Consider the following 8,039-nt stretch of genomic DNA (forward strand, 5'->3'; position numbering starts at 1 on the left):
GGGGGCCCCGTGGCAAATATAAAAAAAAAAAAAACCCACACAATCTTCATGTTTACATGCGTGGCAAATTATCAGCGCCTTTTCGGTAGATTCTAGCTCTAGATCTAGATCTATTCTAGATCTTATAGTTCCCACCCCGCAATTGTTATTCGCGGGTTTTGGCCCCAAGAGTAGGGGGGTTTCAGGGGGGCTTTCCGCCCACTTGACCTATAAAAATATGGTGAGGGGGTTCCAAGGGGGCTGATTTTACCATAATTTGATGTTTTGCAGTTGTAAGGTTTGATATCTTAGCTCGCCGTGCTTCAAACTTGAATCGATTGATTGGGTAGGTGTTTAACGGCACTATCGACACAACTTTGGTCGTTTAAACTTGGATCATGTAGATCTAGATCTAGATTAGCTGATGCATTTTTTCCGCGTAATTCAGAAACATTTGCATAATTTTGGATTCCCAGCGTTTTTTCACGTTTTTTTCCTTTTTCACAAAACAATTAATTTAATTGACGCCTCGCCATGTGAATAAAGGGAAGTAATCACCAAAATAAGTCTAATTTAAGTGACAAGTTGGTTATTTCCCTTGTTAGAAGATTTTGATTGTGGGTTGGGATTTTGTTCCTTGAGCATGTTCAATTTTTCAATCCTTCAAAAGTTGTTGTTCTCATGTCTTAGTTCTGGTGTTTCATGTTTGACAGGTGTTCCTGGTTTTAGTAATGTGCAGGATCAGAGGTCCAGAAGCCCTTTTTTTTTTTTTACATTTTTCTTTCCTCTATAGAGATATGATATAGATCTAGATTCTAGATCTAGATCTACAGCTGAAAGTTACAGAGATATATTTTTGGTTTTTTTTTTCTGACTGATGTGTATTGTTTTATTTCCAAATACACAACAAATTACTTATAGTGATATGTTCTGTTTTCAATTTTTCTGTACATAAAACATGAAAATTCTTGCTGAAAAAGTGCAAAACATGTCGCGAATGGTGTTACGGTAACTTGCATAATTTTTGCATAATTTTGATTTTTTGTGTGCATAATATAGCCATCTAAATTTGCATAATTCTTCGGGGACAGATCTAGGCTCAAATAAAGGGGGTGGGAACTACCGAAAAAAGCACCAAATTATCAATTGGAACGGGCAGGCAATTTCCAAAGAGCGCCGGCAGAACAATGACCAGATTTTGGCACCCCCGGGGGTAGTCTAATTCGAGACCGTAAGGTTTGCAAATACTGTGAGGTGCAAAAGCAGTATACGGGGAACCACTGGGAAAAACTCAAAGAGGGAAGCTTGGAAACTGCCAGTGCAAACCGCGTTCTACACGAAATCCTCACTATTTTTAGAATCACGATCAGATTAAAGATTCTCTTCTAGTAGACAATCTTTGATCAGATGACGCAGCGGGCATCCCCCTTGCGAGGTCAAACAAGATGGCCATTACTATAAATATTTGCCAATGATGTTTAGTTGTCGGGATCTAGATCTAATGTAGAATATTACCTTTCGGTCAAAATTTGGACAAAAATGGCTATGTCGTCTTTAAGCCTCTCTATCTCCTGTCTGCCTTGCCTGAGAGGAAAACTGAAACTGGCAACAGGAAGCCCTGTGATTGGATGACCCCAGGAATGTACCGTTTCTGCCTGTTGGGATTCTGAGGCCCTGACTGGGTGCAAAAGAGATGCCACATTTATTTACGTTTTCGATCACCATTTTTTGCACTCCTTGGATTCGGGCAGTATTTCGGCATTCAGTCACACAACCCACAGGGCCCACAAACATCACAGCATTTTCAATTGTTATCACATTTGCAACCTTGTAATAACATGATTGTTAATGCTTTCAACACCCGGGCACTATAGATCTAGTGTGTGTCAATTGGTTTTCACCACTTACATAGATTTTAGTTATATTTTAATGAGCATGTCATTGTTTGACAAAGTTAAAAAAACAAGAACCAGCAACAACACCAAATTCTCTGCATAAGATCCACAAACTAAACCAGAAGCAATCATATAAATGGAACCATAGATGTAGATTTTTAATGAAAAACAACAACTCGAACACATAAATGGAAACAGTGCACTCCCATTACTCTCAAGCTACTGGTCTGGAATACATTCGCAGCACCAAAACTGGAGCTTTTCTATTTCTTGAGAACTGAGTGAAGCAGCATTGGTACAACGCTTGTTCCACCAGCCATCACAGCCCTGTAACCAGAGTTCTGCACCCCCCTTCTGGTGACAGCCCTTGCAAAGATCAGATCTAATCTTCATCCACTCATCATCACCTTCATCGTCGGCTCTCTTCATCTCTACAAACATCTGCGTCTCCGTCTCTTTGTCTTCTCCACTGCTGCTACTCTCTTTTCTGGCTCGACATGCTTTCGCCATCTCTGTCTTTTGCTTCATCAGTTCTCTCTTTTTAGCTTTCTTTTCCTCTCTTCGACCTTCTTTTGTTCTTTGCCAACTTTTCCAATTCTCTCTTTCTTTTCATCATTTCTTTCTCCTCCTCTTTTTTTCTCTTATTTTCTTCCCTCATGGTCTTTTTTTCCAGTTTATCTTTCTCCTCTTTTTGTTTACTCTCGAGTTTTCTTTTCATTACACCTCTAAAGTCCTCGCTAGTGATACAGTGTGGGATCGTTGGAGTCAAGTTTCTTTCTCTTTTTCTTTGTGCTGCTGAATTTAGGTATCTTCAAACTATCATCGACGGTAAGTGGTGCTTTCACCGGAGTCTGCTCTGGTGGTAGAGCTGTGGTTGCTGGAGTGAAGGCTTTCGCAATCTCCACAACATGCTCTAGGAAGATGTTGAAAGAATTGTCTGAAGGGGCCATTTCTGTACCTGCCAGGACAGAGAAGAATCTAAGGAAATTCTTCCGAAGAAGATAGTCATATAGAAAGATCCCAAAGTCTTTGATTGCTTCGAACTGTTGCACAGTAAGCACGGAACTGGGGTCGGAAAAACCAGATAGGGTAGGCAGAGGCAGTTATTCCCTGGCTATGGAACTTGCGAAAGAGGAGGCTGGAGTTGCTACTTCTTCAGGCAAGGAAGTGGCAGAAGGAAAGCTCAGAGACGCTGGTTCCTCTGGCAGGGAAGTAGCAGAAGGGAAGCCCGGGGGGGCTGGTTCCTCTGGCGGGGAAGGTGCTTGTGCTGTGCGGAAGACAGCACATGGTGCCAGCTTTCTAGAGTTGAAGACCCTGTCTAGATCAAAGGGGACAATGCCTGCAGCCCTGAAGCTTTGGGTGGCAATTCCAGGTGTTGCTGATTTGTCCCAGACAGGTTTCAGAACACAGGCGAAGCTATCCAGGTTCACAGCATTGCCGCAGTTGGCAATATGGTGACAAGTAGCTTGAGCCCATGCAGGTGTTGTAGAGCCAAAAAAGGCTTGATCAAGGGGCTGTATTAGATGGCTGGCTTGGGCCACAAAGCAAAACAGGATTATGCTGTTCTCCTGACAAAGAGTTTATGTCTCAATTGAGGAGGTGTGAGACGTTTACCCATCAACCAGAAGTAGCAAGGGCTTCTTCACATGCTTTGTGTTGAGTATGAAGGAATCTTGGAGCCAAGTAAAGAATATGGCTTCCGTCATTTAGCCATTATCGGAGACCTGTATGACAGCTCTGGGAAAACCACTGGCTAAGTCCTTCTGTGGCAGTCGCTTGTATGGGTAGATCATCACAGGAGGAAGGTAGTGGCCGGTGGCATTCATGCAAACCAGAACTGTCACCTAGATTTGGAGGCGGGGAAAAAGGGTGGGGTGGAGGGTGGTAAGCAGTATGTAACATATATACATGATTTCAAAGATGTAACAGTAACAGTAAAATTATTTGACCAAACTTAATATCAAGATTTGGATGAGAACTCTGACAGCTTTTACCACTCATACAAAGTACTGTAGAATACTATTTAAGTAGCTGCCGGATAATTTGCAGACCTAAAAAAAGCAAGAAGTTAAATAATACACCGTTTAATTTGAGTATGATTTACATATTATTATATTTCAGGTATTATGAAGACCATTGGCCTGTTTAGAAAAATCTGAAGATTGGTAGTATAAACTTGTTTTACATACATTTATTTTCTTATAGCTCCTATGCAACAGAGATTTTTATGAATGTTGTTATGTCCTATTATTCTTTACTCTGATGTAATGTGAGACAGCTTGCCACAGCGCGCTCATGACCTTATGCAGTTGCGAGCGCCGTAAAATTTACTAATCTAGTCTATATCGTGTAAGTGGGGTTTTTGGCTGCCGAGTGCTTTTTTTAATAGTTTTCTTTCTTATTGAACGATTTTTACTGCACCTGAGTCTTCGTGTTCGACGTCAGATTATAGACATGCTTGCTTCCCTTGAATGCTACTACCTTCCTGCCTTTGACGTCAAAGGCAAAGCCGCTCTCATCAACGTTGTAAATGCGGCTTCCATCCTCCTGAAGAGAAGGGTCCATGGCCACAATATGTTCATGGTCCCTCAGCTCTTTGAACCATTTTGATATGGCCTGGGGTGTCACTGTCACCCGTTTCTTCCCAAGGCCCATGGTCGACCTCAGGGTGAGCTCAAGATGTCTCTCAAATAGCCGGTATACCCAGGCCACAGATGGCTTGATGTTCCTGTTGTCTTTCTCTGGTGGCCGCCGCAAGGCGGCAAATCGATGATGGCTTGGGCAGTTCTCCGGATATCAGCCATCAGCCCGAATCCAGATTTGGTCCTGACCAATATGAACTTTACAAGTTTGTCCTCTTCTTCAGGTAAAAAAAGGCACATCTTTTTAGGTGCTAGAGGTGTCTTGCCCGCTATTTTGTCATTCAACGTAGAAAGTGAAATGTTAAAATTCTTAGCAGCCTGTCTTTGAGTCATTTGACCTGTCTTGACACTTTCAATTGCCTGGAGAATCACCTTTGGATCATGTAACTTTTTTTCTCTTTTGGGAGTTTTTCTCTCCTTTTCGCCAGTCTTTTTCGGTCGTCCCTTGATTTTGTTCCGATCTTTGTTTCTGTAATGAACACATGAGGGACTTTTCTTAGTGATTAATTATCTATCTAAAAAATTTTATCACTACTGTCATCATCATCAGTGTCACTTTCGAATTCTTCGATGGCTAATTATCTCTAGATCTAGATCTATTTGTATTTGAATTTGGCCTTTTCAGTATTACTGGCATATAAGCTCTAATTCTGGGTTATTTAAATTATGCACAAAATCATAATTCTTTTTCATTTAACCATTGGCATTGTAACATGTCTGCCCGAAAGATGAGAATCTACCGCTTTTTTTTTTAACTATCCGGGCACCCCCCCCTTTGGGCAAAAATGGCTTGACTGAACTGTACATTCTCTTTCTCCCTCGACAGGGCTCCATATTTGAATAACTCTCCAGCTTTCAGAGCTTAACAAAACATTATAATAAAGCTTCCCCTTCCTTCATTAAACAAACAAAGTGTACTCTTCCGGGGGAAGATCGTAATGCTGTTTTACTCACCTGATGGATGAAAACGCTGTCTTAATGAATCTTTGAGCAAAACACCGCCTTGACTGTTGTGTCAACTGAAGTAAGGGAGGTTGCTTCCTGTTTTTTTGCTGCACTTTTGGGATAGGATTCAAAAACAAAATTTTTAAAGATTTTTTCGCGCTCTAGTGCCGGCAAACAAAAAACGAAACCTGCTGCCCGAACTGGTAATGTTACTCTAGCTATCTGCTTGTGTGTTGTTTTTTATTTTTTTTTTATTTTGTGATGCTTGACACTTGATGGATAGAACTGACAATGTGACTTTTGAAATCGACCTGAAGCAATTTTCGCTTTTTTGGGTTTTTTTTGTGTGACTCTTGACACTTGATGATGGCCGAATGTCAACTTGTGACTCTTGGTATTGACCGGAAGGGTAAGTAGCCTATTACGAGAGGGGTAAATATGATCTAATTAGATGCTAGATCTATGTGATCATTTCTCATAAAAATTCTTACTGTGCGGATAATTATGTGCTTTAATTTTCCACCCCCCAGGGCGGTGCTACTGACTGAAATATCTTTAGGCCATTCCCAAAGGGGGGACAGAACCATGTTCTATTGCACAGTGAAATTATAAATGGGCTGATTCATCGATGTCAGGCTCATAACTGTGCCAGAATTGCAACATGGAACTGCTGCTTTTTCTTTCCTTGTCTTTACTATCATCATTTTTCTCTACTTCTTTTTTACGTTTGTCTCACTCTTGTTGCCCGCTATTTCCGGGGGGCCTTGATAGTCGAAGTAGACTTTTTGCTGTTGAAACTTGAGAGGTGAGCAGAGTAAGCCCGATTCCCTGTAAAGACTTCTCTGTTGACATCCACCCCTTGGCACTCATATGACCTTATGCAATTACGAGCACTGGAAAACCTCTACTATAACTAAAAACTTTAGTTTTCCGATTTCGCTTGATATTGGACTTTCTATGCTTGATATTGGACTTTTCTGAAATTTGGATTTTAGATTTTGTATATATTTATATATAATATTATTATAATATACTATGTGTGCACGTTCTTTGAATGGATGAATCTTGTGTTTGATATTACTATGAATTAATGGCTCTTAATTTACTTTATAGATCTACTCATGCTCAAGACGAGGCAAGTGCCATTGGATTTTTACAGCAACGATCTCTGTTACGGCAAAACTCTTCAAATTATTCGACATTTGGCCCTGTTATGACTTTAATTAGAACTGGAAGGGGAGACGAAAGTACGTTTCAATGTCTTGCACATAAATCTAACAACATTTTTAAAAAGGAAAAACTCCAATTGGGAAAACTAATTTAAAGTACCAAAAAACTGTTTAGCTTTTATTCTTGTGGGCCTTTAAGATTCCTGTTACCACTTCTGTGGATTGTGGACTCTCTTACAAAACATTTGCAGTGGTTTACTTATTTCCGAGACATTTGTTCTAATCACCTCGTCAACAATCCATAAATTGGTGGACCAGCGCTTGTGGTGGAGATAGACGAGTCTCTAATTGCTCGGAGAAAAAACAACATTGGACATGTCGTGGAGCATAGGTGGGTGTTTGACGGCATTTTCCCTGCCACAGGTCAAGGGTTTCTTACCCACACACTGGACAAATCCACCGCGACATTACTGTCTTTTGTAACCAGATATATTGAGCCAGCAGTATCATCCATTCAGATGGCCTCGCCTCCTACAACAATATATATGGACACCCTCCCCTGAATCCCTCTTTTCAGCACCTCGTGGTTATTCATCAAGAAAACTTTGTGGACCCTGTGACTGGGGCATGGAAAAACTGCAAGAGATGTTTTAAGCACTCGTGTGACATTCAAAACACGACACTTGACAACCACCTTGATGAATTCATGTGGCGCGAGCTGCACGGCAAAACAGGACAGGCCGCTCCAGACAATATTTGTCTTCACCTGTCACAGCAGTTTCCACTACAGTAAAGGTCAGTAAAGTCTATGAATAAAGTACCAGCTCTTTACCCCCCCCCTCCCCAACCGCCGCACATACCCCACCCCCTCCACTTAAATAAGAAATGTTTCTTTCATTTTAGTTGTTAAATTTCCATATGAAGTCAATCATGCAATAGAGAACTTTTTTACTCCTATTAAAATGAAAAAAAGAGAGACAGATTCGAAAGACCCCAAAAATTAAAGCAAAAACATCTTTCAAAGATTCCACATAATATTGTTATTGTATGTTAAAAGAGGGAATTTGTTCTAATGTTTATTTGTCTAAGCTTATTGAAACCATTCTTGCACCTGGCATATAACTTCCGCCTTCACTTCCACCATGGCCGTCATGTCAACAAACAGGACCTCAATTTTACAGTAGTGCCACGGTCGAGGGGGAGGGGAGGGTAATTTGAGGGGATGGGTGTTGTGTTGTTTTTTGTTTTTTTTCAAAAATAGTTCTAGATCTATATTATATTCTTTAATTTCAGTTCGTAGATTGAGTTATGCATAATTGTTAGCTGTTATTTGATATTTACTTTTTCAGTTGTCTATCGCAGTGGGCGGCTTGGAGAAGAGAAAAAAGGGTGTCTGTGAGGGGGGGGGA

General features: G+C 40.8%; 1 long non-coding RNA gene across 5 annotated transcripts in view; it reads left to right on the plus strand.

Annotated features, from left to right (window-relative positions):
* Positions 1-8,039, plus strand: part of LOC101851297 — a 79,867-nt gene that overhangs the window by 38,939 nt on the left and 32,889 nt on the right. The window contains exons 2-3 of one of the 5 annotated variants that reach the window (XR_004859112.1): positions 5,343-5,870; positions 6,575-7,425. This is a non-coding gene — a long non-coding RNA (uncharacterized LOC101851297). Of the gene's footprint in view, positions 1-3,878; positions 5,871-6,574; positions 7,426-8,039 lie in introns of those variants that run through there. The other 4 variants (XR_001185238.2, XR_004859113.1, XR_001185240.2 and 1 more) reach the window with 4 other exon arrangements.

Source organism: Aplysia californica, unplaced genomic scaffold, assembly GCF_000002075.1.
Source record: "Aplysia californica isolate F4 #8 unplaced genomic scaffold, AplCal3.0 scaffold00657, whole genome shotgun sequence".
NCBI classification, from domain to species: domain Eukaryota; kingdom Metazoa; phylum Mollusca; class Gastropoda; order Aplysiida; family Aplysiidae; genus Aplysia; species Aplysia californica.